This window comes from Plecotus auritus (genome assembly GCF_963455305.1).
Source record: "Plecotus auritus genome assembly, chromosome: 2".
Taxonomy (NCBI): Eukaryota; Metazoa; Chordata; class Mammalia; order Chiroptera; family Vespertilionidae; genus Plecotus; species Plecotus auritus.
In genome coordinates, this window is record NC_137771.1 from 176629167 (window position 1) to 176641376 (window position 12210).

Consider the following 12210-nt stretch of genomic DNA (forward strand, 5'->3'; position numbering starts at 1 on the left):
TGAAAAATAATCATTGAAAGCTTGAATACTCCATGTCTATTTGGTGCTGACAAGTTACCTTTATTATTTTATTTGATCTGCAGAATTCAGTGAAGAAATTAATACTATTTCATGGAAAAGAAATCTGAGACCAGGGAGGTTGAATAACTTGGAAGGTCAAAACCTGCAAGGGACAGGCTGGGTATCCAGCCCACTCCTTCTGCCTTTACACCCCATATGTTTGTGCTGCAGTAGTGTCTCCGGTTAGGTAATGAGAAAAGAAACAAAAAAGAGGGGGATTGGGCAGAGAAGGTACCCGGGAGGCAGAAAGGAACCCAGAGGATAGAGTTCATATATCAGAAGGTCTCCCAGTTCCCTGTGAATTCTGTGAGAAATCCATCCATCTACCCTTGTTTGTTAGCCGAAGGAAAAAAGTGATTTAATCACATGCATTGTTCAGTATGGCAACCCTGGCCACATGTGGGTTTTGAGCACTAGAAAAGTAGCTAGTTTGAAATGAAAGACACTGACTGTAGTGTAAAATACACACAGGATTTTAAAGACTTGGTTAAAAAACAACAACAACCTATAAATGAACTCAATAATTTTTAAATTGGTTACACATTGAAATGACAATTTTTGGATTTGTGGGTTAAATAAAATATATTATGAAAATTAATTTCACCTTTTTTTTTTTTTACTGTGGCTGCTAGGAAATGTAAATAACCAATGTGGCTCCCATGGGTTTGTCATTGATTTAGAGTGGAGAGGCACTTTAAAATCTTCAGACAAGAAATTCACAGAGTAAAAATCTACTCACCTGTGTTCACTCCAAACAGCTCTGTGTCAGTGCTTATTTTTTTTCAACATGCAGATAAGTGTTCATAAAAGCCTTTGGTTGCTCTTTATTTTTCTGTTATGAAGTGACTTACGTGTAAAATTCATAGCCTAGTATTTTAATTCTTTTCATCACAGAGGCAGCACAGATATCAAAGCAATAAGCAAAAGGCCCGGCACCATAGTTTACTTTTTTGTTGGTGATCAAACACTTCTAGAAACACCCACCAGAAAGCTCTATCAGGAATCCCACTACGCTGATGTGGTGTTGTGAAGGCATATTATAAGCAGGAAGTGGCTATGGATTCTTTCTTCATAAATCTTACTTGTGAGCTTGGGTACAGAGCACAGATGCCAGTCTTACTCAAGTGGATCAGAACCCTGGGTGAGTTAGGTAGCCCTGGTGGGAACAGCGGTCACCCAGGTACATAGGCTAAGAGGAAGCTGCCACCTAGCTCCAGTCACTGCTGTCCTGCAAGTCAACAGGTTCAGTGCTGTCAGCTCTTCAGAGTTTGAAAGGGAAGCCAGAAATCAATATGCTTTATTATAAATTTTGGAAACAAATTCTTTTTTTTTTCTTTTTTGATAATCGGTAGGCCAAACTAAGCCTGGGCATGGTCTAGTCCAGCCGTGGGCAAACTAGGGCCCGCGGGCCAGATCTGGCCCATTCGGCTGTTCTATCCAGCCCACAGAGCCGAAAGAGCGGAGGGTTCTCTTGCTCTCCCCTCCGCTCCTTCACCAGCAGCAGTGTTAACATGGCAACGTCGGGAAACACGGCCGCAACTCCTTCTTCTGAGTGGGCGGATTTATATCCGCCCATTCAGTAGAAGGAACAACCTCTCAATCTTCCAGAGGCTCCTTGTAATGCCCGGGACGCGTCCCCCGACATCACCCTGGGAATGCGTAGACACGTTATCGTGGTGATGGAGGGAGACACGCCCCTGGAGAGCACAGTATCAGAGTATTAGCTAAAAAGGAGACCAACAACACTGTTCCCACTGAAGTTGATGTTTTAAAGACCAAAAACCTTTCAACCCAGTCTACATTGCCATCTACATCTACGTCCCGGGCATAATTTGGAAGTTACACTAAAGAAAATGTTTAATTTACTGTTTACACATTTTGTTCTTTTCTATTTGTTTTAGTTTTAAATTATTTTATTATATTTAAGTTTAATTTGAAAGGCTTTTGTACCTTTCCTTTGTTAGGCAATTTTATTTTGCCTTTGCCATCTTCAATATAAGGTATGTTATTGTGCTATGATTCCTCCATTTTTTGAAGTTTCAAATTATAATAATTAGTGTTTACATTCTTCTTGTTAAAATGTTTGAAATGAATAAAACTATTGAAATAAAAAAAAAGACCGTACCCTTTTATGTAATGATGTTTACTTTGAATTTATATTAGTTCACACAAACACTCCATCCATGCTTTTGTTCCGGCCCTCCCGTCCATTTTAAGAACCCATTGTGGCCCTCGAGTCAAAAAGTTTGCCCACCTCTGCTCTATCCACTGAGCCAAACCAGCTAGGGCTAACTTTCATTTTTCAACATACAGCAGTGACTTTTGTACCTCACTATTACATTTAAACAGCTCTTGCTACTCAGTTACAGCCAGCTGTTGCCTTGCTGGAAATTCTTTAATTATTGCACAAGCCAAATGCATCAAAATGTTTATTGCCTCTGGATCACCACTTTGTTTTTATCAGCATACAAAGTGCTCTGTGGAACTGATTCTGCTTCATCTCAACTTCTCAACATCTGACCTATGCTTCAGGGATACCAGACTTCTTGTAGTTTTTCCACTTCTTCCTATGCGTTCTGTTTTCTCTGCCTGCAGTATTTATTCTATTCTCCCTGTCTTCCTAAGTATTTACATTCATTGTTCTAGTCAAACATAATCTCTGAAACCTCGTCCAGCAGGTATAGTTAGTACTTCTTAAATGTTTCCACAGCATTATACACTACTTCTGTTACACCCTTACTATGTTTTATGGGAGCTGTATGTTTGCTTTCCTTTTTTTTTTCCTTAAAAAACATGCAAAATTTAACCATTTTAGTGATTTTTAAGTGTACAGTTCTGTGGCTTTATTTACATTGACGTTGTTCTGTAACTATTACCATTATCCCCCTCTAGAATTTGTTGTTGTGGTTGTTAATCCTCACCCCTAGTATATTCCTCCATTGATTCTCAGAGAAAGTGGAAGGGAGGGGAAGAAGCTGAGAGAAAAACATTGATGTGAGAGAGACACATCAATTGGTTGCCTCCCACATGCATCGACCAGGCCAGGAGTCAAGCCTGCAACCCAGGTATGTGTCCTTGACTGGAATTGAACCTGGGACCCTTCAGTCTGCAGGCGGATACTCTATCCACTGAACCAAACAAGCCAGGGTACCCTCTAGAATTTTTTTTCTAAAAAGTTACCTTTATGTCATATTCAGTATTTTTAATCTGGGATTAATGGGCAGGCTTAAAAAGTTCTGGGATCCCACAAACTATCTGTAAAGGTTTATGTGCAGATAGCGTGTTTTATGGGTGAAGTGCCCAAAACTTTCTTTTTAAAAACAAATATACTTTTACTTATTTCAGACAGGAAGGGAGAAAGAGAGAGAGAGACATCAATGAGGAGAGAATCATCGATTTGCTGCCTCCTGCACACTCCCTACTGGGGACTGAGCCTGGAACCTGGGCATGTGCCCTGACTAGGAATTCAGTCATGACCTCCTGGTTCATAGGTTAAACCTCAACCACTGGGCCAGAACTTTCTTTAGATTCCTAAATAGGTTTGTTCCTTTCTGTATGAGTGAGTGTCCATTCAGAAAAATTGAAACCAGTCTGAGTATTTGACAGTAGAGGCCCAATGCACAAAATTGTGCACTTGGGGGCGGGGGAGGGTCCCTCAGCCCGGCCTGTGCCCTCTCACAGTCCGGGAGCTTAGTCCTACTGCCCCTGGGAGTCGGACATCATCAGCGCTGCCGAGAAGGCAGGAGAGGCCATGAGCCCGGCTTCTGGCTGAGCAGCGCTCCCCCTGTGGGAGTGCACTGACCACCAGGGGGCAGCTCCTGCATTGAGCGTCTCTAGTCCCAGCCTTTGAGAGCTATCAGTCATGGCTTTTACAACTCTCTCCACTTGTTTTTACTTTCCCAAAGGTTTCCCCATGGCCCACTCTGATCTCTATTTGCATTAATCATCTCAAGTACAATCACTTGTGATCATGTTAGAGGATCTGAGGTGAAAACCACACACTGTTCGGGCAAATAATAAATTCCTTCAATCAAATACCCATAAGGAACCTGTTTGAGTGGGGATGGCCTGTGAGATTATTCAAGTGCAGCCTGGAATCACTTTGCTGAGCTCAGCATGGATCTAAGGCATTGCACTAGCCTCCAGAGTTGGAGGAGAGAGGGGCTGGAAGTTGAATCACTTGCCAATGACCAGTGTCAATTATACTTAGTTAATGAAGCCTCCACCAAAACCTAAAAGGCCTGGGCTGGGAGAGCTTTCTGGTTGATAAATATGTGGAGGTGCTGGGAGTTAGCCATGAGGAGAGGGCAGCTCAGTGCCCTTTTCAATCCTTGGCCTATACATCTCTTCCATCTGTTCCTGCATTATATCCATTTATAATAAGCCAGTGTTCTAGTAAGTAAAATATTTTTCTGAGTTCAATGATCCACTCTAACAAGTTAATCAAAGTCAAGGAGTGGGTTCTGGGAACCTCCAATTTGTAGCCAGTTGGTTAGAAGTATTGGTTGCTACCTGGACTTGCAAATGGTGTCTAAACTTGGGGAGAGGCAGTATTGTAGTACTGATCCCTCAACCTGTGGAATCTGATGCTATCTTCAGGTAGATAGTGTCAGAATTGAGCTGAATTGTAGGATGCCAAGCTGGTGTTTGAGAATTGTTTTGTGTTGTGTGGGAAGGCCTTGCCCTCGCCACATAAACATACATTGTGGGAATTGGGTCCAGGAACCCACGAAAGTCACCATGCTAGAAAAGTTAGTTCTTATTATCAAATATAGACAAAAGTGAAAGTGATTCAAGAAATTTTATCCCACTCAAAGGGCACTCCATGGCATGAATGCAGGACAAAGTATAAAAAACTATAATTAATAATGCTTAGTAATTAGTGATAACTATACCACATATTACTACATGTGGCCAAGCCCAAGCAGTAATAGAGGGTGAGAAACACTAACAGGGTCCACTGATACAGACCACAGGGTCCACACTATCAGGGTCCATTGATACAGACAATATTATCTTTGTATTAAAGAAAAGAACCTTGAAACATGGCAGAGTTAGAGATAAGAGAGCTTTACGAATGTCCTCCTATCAAACACATAAAGGAACACAATTTGGCATGTCCAGATAAAGAAAACAAAGGGTAGAATATGAATAATGAATAGAAACTTGGTGCTGTTATGGTTGTTTTTAAAAAGAAAGAAGATAAAACATGATGAATTCTAGTCTTATGAAAGTACACAGAATATTATCTTTCTTTGGTCCTGATTCAATGGACTGAAATTTGTGGCCTATGTAGAAAAAGCTAACTTACTCTAAGGTTATTGGACCTTATCACCAATGGAAAAGCCTAACATGTCATAGCAAAAAACTGGCCTTGCCATTCACAGAAGATAATGGTAATACTGAGAATTATTTATGTCTTGGTTGAGTAAATTAAGTTATAACCTTGTGCTGCTATGAGAATCTTTAGGTAAGTAAAATTGTTATGAGCTATCATCCAGAATACCCATTCCAAGGATACTACTACTACTGTGCCTGTGCATGGTGGGTACACAACAAATATTTTTGATGGATAAACACACAAATAGTGAACGTAAGGACTAAAGGATTTACAAAAACTAAAAAGGACTGCTCACAAGACCAGTCATGCATAGATGCTAGTGAAGCATCTATCTTATATAAAAACTGCTGTTTGAAATTTTAACCCTGCTATTTTGGCTTCTGTAAATGCTTGCTTGCTTAAAAAATAAGGAAAATAAGACTACTCCCATTCCAGAGAGGCTGTGGACTATGCCCCAGACAGAGTTGTCAGTGCTGACACCAGGCCAGGCCTTGAGATATGGTCTCATGGCCCCTTCCCAGCACGTAGGCCTTCTTTCCCAGAAGGCCCGGAAGTCTCATTCCAAATTTGGGAGATAAAAGAGCTAGGAAAAGTATAAATAGAAAAGGTTTCCTCCATGTGGGAAGGGGGGGGGGCGGGCAGAATTTGAAAGGCACATTTTTCTCTGGCCCTGCCCTTAATAAAATGTAACTCCCTTTCTCTAAGCATGGCTTGTTTTTTTTTCTGGTCTTCTATAACACTATGCTCCAGATGCAATGAAAATCCAGGAGCAAGGACAGGTGGTGACCAAGGGGATGGTTCCATATGACTAAGAGGAACCCCAACAGAGAGTTTTGGAAAGAAGCCATGTTTAGATGAAGCAGCACCTCATAATTCTTCTTTCCTGAGGAATTTAGCCAATTGGTTCTATCTTTGATGGCAACTGTAAAACTTACCTATAAAAAAAAGAAAGAAAAAGTAGTAATTGAAAAAGTGCCATTTATGTGCTAGAATTTCATATATGTTCTCATTTAATCCCTATGAGCCTTAAATATTCATTTTGTAACTAAGGAAATTGAGGCTCTGCTAAGTAACATATATAAGATCACATTATATAACATCAGAGGGTGTTCTATTACACTGTTTTCTTCCTGTACAAGTGAAGAATGATTGTGCTGGTTTGTGTCATATATATGAGTGTTATATATATATGGTTACGACATCTAATTAATCTTTGAAGCAATTTAGTATTTAACTTAAACTCTTTTCTCAGTTTCACATATTACAAAGTTGAGTAGTTTTCTTTTTGGCCTGTATTTGACTTCAACTTGGACAATTTGTGCTCTGTGGAAAAAGCAAAAATTCCATTTAAGCCATTTAAGGATCAACCACTTTTAGAAATACAACTTACGGTTTTGGCAAATAACATTGAGTTCTGAATATTGCCTGTGGTCAAATCATTTTACAATGGTTTGAAATTTTGTTGAGCTGTATATCACTCAAGCTAATATTAACTCAACACATACTGTGTGCTCAAAGTGTTTCAGGAACTGAACTGCATATATTATCTTGTTAGTTTCTAACAACAATCCTAGAAGATAATTGTAGTTATTCTCATTTATGGAGAAGGAAATTGAGTCATCAGGAGAAGTAAAGTGGATTGCCCATGGTCACTTTTTGTGGCTACAGGGTAGAGGATTTGAACTTGTTTTTTTCATGCCATATCCCCAGCTTTTAACTGCTATACCAGACTACTTCTGTTGCATTTTACAATCAACCACATTTTTCACAGGAGGAATCTAAAGTTAAGGGAATTTAAATCATTTATTGAGATCACAATTAGTAAGTGATGGAGCAAGAAACAGAAGTGCTGACTTCTAGAAGGCAATGGCGGTGGGGTGCAAAGAACAGAGGCTCTGCTGATAGGCTGCCACAGGGCTCTAATTTGTCAAAAGGCATGTGTGTATTTTATTGTTGCTCCTAATGCCTCTGCTTCTTCCACACTCTGGGTTTAGAAAAAGGTAAATAAGGCTGTGTTACCTCTCCTGGGATCTGGAATACAGAGTTCTAGTGGGAAACAAAAAAATAAGCGAACATCACTGCTCAGAGAGAATACAGTTCAAGTCTCCTTGAAGAAAGGCACAACCTGTGTACTATTCAACTCAACTCATAGGTGGTGGCAGATCTGGGTTTCTCTAGAACACAGCCTGTTTCCATTACCAATCTTTACTCTATATTTCACAGCCACCACTTTCCTCCTTTGATTGACCTATTATCAAACCACCTGCTGACATTGACTGAGAGCTTGCTTTGTGCTCAACACCTACACCTAATTTAATCCTCACTACTATTCTTCTAAGTGTGTGTTATTAAAATTCCCTGAGTTCAGAAATGGAAGCGGAGACTTAGAGAAGTTAAATCTGGAGATCACATAGGTTATAAGTGACAAAACTCACTTTACTACAAGATACCATGTATAATGTGATTGAGATTTTGATCCTCTGTCCCCAGTATCCTTACATTTACAAGACTTCTGGATTCTACTTATCTTCCTCTGTTATGGTATAAATATTGCTCCTGCATTTCTTAGTGGATTTTACTAGGAGTGTAAAAATATCTAGGACAAATCTCAGAGACTCTTACTACATCAGAAGACTAATCATTTAGAACAATTAACTTATACTTGAGATTAACTAGTCAAAGTAAAAACACACAAATGTTGGCCAGTCCTTTAAGAGTATTTGGTTAAAAGAATGCCAGATAAAATAGTGATTCTTTTAGACAAAACATCAAGTCCCATATCCAGCACTATAACTTTTGGGAAGACTGAGAAATAGTCTAGAAAGGAATTTTACCAAGGATTATGAGGTCAGTTTATCAAAGAAGCAAAAACATTGCTTCTGTTCACTTTGCTCAATGAGCTACACATATCTGAACATTATTCTGACATTTACAAGTTCTTATTTATTTATTTACTTACTTTTATGTGCTTAATTTTTTAACAGACAGGAAAAAAAATCTGCTGACATTTTGATTGAGGTGTTCCAGCCATAAAGAAACCTCTTCCCCATCTCAGTCATTTTACTCTGCTTTAAGGGAAGTCAGTTCTTTCCAATCATCCACACCAGGAAGCATCTACAGTCTCCCCAGGTCAACAAACCCCCCATTTTCCATAGAAGTCACTTCTCTGTCTCTTTCTTTATTCATTTCTAATATTATGCTGCCATTTTTTCTTTCTCAATCTAATATTATTAAAATAATTAGAATATATTCTACCTGCTTGGAACAGAGTGTCTAATAAACAAATTCATTCCACTTTTCTAAAACTTTTTATTAACATACTAGAGGCCCGGTGCATGAAAATTCATGCACTGGTGGCAGGGGGGTGGGGGGGGGGTCCCTCAGCCCGACCTGCCCCCTCTCACAGTCTGGGAGCCCTCAGGGGCAGGAGGCGACCTGGCGATCAGGGGAAGGCGACGCCCCATCACACCTCTGCTGCTGCCACTGCCGGCAGTGAAAGCCTCGGTCAGCCCTGGTTACCTGAGCCTCAGGCAGCCCTGGGTGGCTGGGCAGCCACCATCCAAGGCTTGCCAGCCCTGGGCAGCTGGGGGGCTGAGGGGACTGGGGGACTCCGGAGGCAGGTGCACGGCAAGGCCGAGGCTGAGGGGACTGGGCACCGCCATCTTGTGGCTGTGGGCACCACCATCTTTGAGGGCATGACAGTCAATTAGCATATTCCCTCTTTATTGGCTATGGGCGCTGCCATCTTTGCAATGGCGTGAGGGTCAATTAGCATATTCCCTCTTTATTAGGTAGGATAAATACAGTGGGTATATTTCTATAAATTTATAAAAATAGCCTGGCCAGTGTGGCTCATTGGTTGAGTAAGACTCATGAACCAGGAGTTCATGGTTGGATTCTTGGTCAGGGCACTAGCCCGGGTTGAGGGCTCAATCCCCAATGGGGAGAGTACAGGAGGCAGCCAATGATTGTCTCTCATCATTGATGTTTCTATCTCTCTCTCCCTCTCCCTTCTTCTCTGAAATCAATAAAAAGATTTAAAAATTAAGTTAATTTATCTTAATGGCTTTCATCAGTTTTGCTAATTTTGAACTTGATCTAAGTAGAATTGTGCATTGCTTTATGATACTTCATTTACTCAATATAATGTCTGTGAAATGTGTGTGTAAGAAGTTCATTCCTTTTTATTGTTTGTAGTGTTCCATTGTATGCAAACACAACATTTATTTATCTCTCTTCTGTTAATGTATTTTTAGATGTTTGCAGTTTAGGGCCCTATTTTTAATTTTTATTTTCACTCAGTTCAAAATATTTTCTGATGTTTGTTGTAATTTCTTATTTGACTCACTGGTGTTCAGAAATATGTTTCTTTTTTTTCCAAACATTTGGGAATTTTAAAGGTATCATTCTGTTAATTTCTAATTTAATTATAATGCCATCATTGCATAATACAGTCAATTTAGGTAAATATTTTATGTGTACTTGAAAATAATTTGAATCATGCAGTTTGGGGCTGTGATTTTCTGTATTTGTTAACTAGGGCAATTTAGTTAATAAGGTTGTTTAAATTTCTGGTAGTCTTACTGATTTTGTTTTCTTTTTGTCTACTTGTCTTATCAGTTATTGAGAAATGATGAGAACAGATTTAATTCCTATCAATTTTACTTTATAAATTTGGAAATTATGTTTATAGGTGCACACAAATTTAGGATTATTGTCTTCCTGTTGATCTTTTAGCTTATGAAATGTCCTTTTTCTCATAATATTTCTTTCCTTAAAGTCAATTTTATCTGATATGAATATAGCTGTACCAATTTTCTTTTGTTAGTCTTTGCATGACACATTTCCCCTTTTTTCCTCCTTTTACACTATCTACTTCTTTTAAGTATTTCATTTCTGCTTCTTTATATTTAAAACTAGTGGCCCAGTGCACGGAATTCATGCACATTAAAAGGGGATTAATTAGAGGAAATATTTTAATATTGCTATTTGCCCTTTCTCTATAATAGAAGTGTCAGAGATGAAAGAAAATTAGTAAAATGTATATGAAAATCTTCCTCCTGTCAGAGTCTGGGGCACACCGCAGGACCCAGAGTCAAGTCCTCACCCACCCACAGTGCCTCAAAATTGCACAAGACCCAGACTCAGCTGGCCCCATACCCATTGGGTGAGATCCAGACCTGGTCAGCCCCTCCATTGTCAAGCCCTTCGGGGAAGGGTGGTACACAGCCTCAAGTCCCCTGGCCCGGCGCCAGGCAGGGGGGTGCAGCCTCAGGTTCCCCGGCACACACCGGGCAGCGTGGCCTGAGGTCCCCTGGCCTGGCACTGGGATGGGGGACGCACCTTGAGGTTCCCCATCAAGCCCTGCCAGGGCAGGGGGCATGGTCTGAGGTCCTCCATCAAGCCCCACTGGACAAGGGGAGTGCAGCCTCAGGTCCCCTGTCAAGCTCCGCTGGGCAGGGGGTGTAGCCTCAGGTCCCCTGGCCCAGCACTGGGGCAGGGGGCGTACCTTGAGGTCCCACGTCAATCCCTGCTGGGCAGTGGGTGTGGCCTGAGGTCCCCCATCAAGCCCTGCTGGGCGGGGGGCATGGCCTGAGGTACCTTAGCCTGGTGCCAGGACCGGAGTTGCAGCCTGAGGTCCCCTGTCAAGTCCCACCTGGCGGGGGGCGCAGCCTCAGGTCTCCTGCCCTGGCCCAGCACCACACAGCCTCAGGTCCTTGCTGATTGCTCATTAAGGCTAGTTACAAGAACTCGGCCTCCACTGTGGGTGCACCCATCTTGTGTTACAGAAACCCCACCTCTGCTGTGGGCGCCTCCATCTTTGTGATGGTGTGATGGTTAATTTGCACATTCCCTCTTTATTAGATAGGATATGTCTCTTGTAAACAGCACATAGTGGTTCTTCTTTTATTATTTTACTCTGACAATCTTTGCTTTCAATCATACAATTAAAGTCATTTACATTTAATGTAATTACTAATATAATTAAGTTAAAGTTCACAATGTTGCTCTTTGTTTTCCATCTATTCAACCTGTTCTTTGTTATTTTCTTCACTTAACATTATAACACAGAATGTCCCATGTGCTTACCTTGACTTTATGCATTTTGTTTTTAATGGCTCCTCAATAGTCCATTGTTTTGATGTTTCACATCTTATTGCATCATTAGTTATCATTTTATTCTTTCAATAACTTTTGTTGTTACAGATAATTCTGCACCAAACATCTTTAGATATATAAATTCCTACTTTATGCTTGTTTTCTTAAGTTGTGCTTCTTATAGTGTGTTTTCTTAGGTTGTGGAATCACGGATTCAAGGAATAGAAACATCCTTATAATTCTTGATACAATTTGATATAATTCTTGTCACCTTGCTTTCCCTAAAGAATTATTCTAATTTATAAGCTTATTAGCAGTATGTAGCTGTAGTGGTTTCATTGCAGCCTTGCCAGCATTATGAGTTCCTTAAAGTTGTATAAAAAAGAATGGTAAGGAATCAGATTTGTGATTACCAATGTCATTGCTGTGGGTACATAAACATAAAGGGGGAAAGTCATTTACAAATGTCATTTTTTGATATAAGCTGGACTAAAATTTCTAACTCTTCTTCATCTATTTTGCACACACTTGGGTTTTGGCCCTAAACCTCTCTATATCACTTAGTAAAATAAGTGATACCGTTAAGCTATCTTTTGAAAGTCTTTCATGGCCACAAATAATTTCTTAATTTGTATCTTCCTACTGGTACAGTTATTAATACTTTCAATTATTTATGACATAATATGTGAACTGGCATATACATTTTATTT

General features: G+C 40.2%; 1 protein-coding gene across 1 annotated transcript in view; it reads left to right on the forward strand.

The window, feature by feature from the left end:
• The window catches only part of ATP13A5 (ATPase 13A5), a 112835-nt gene that overhangs the window by 5937 nt on the left and 94688 nt on the right, over positions 1–12210 (forward strand). The window lies entirely within an intron of this gene.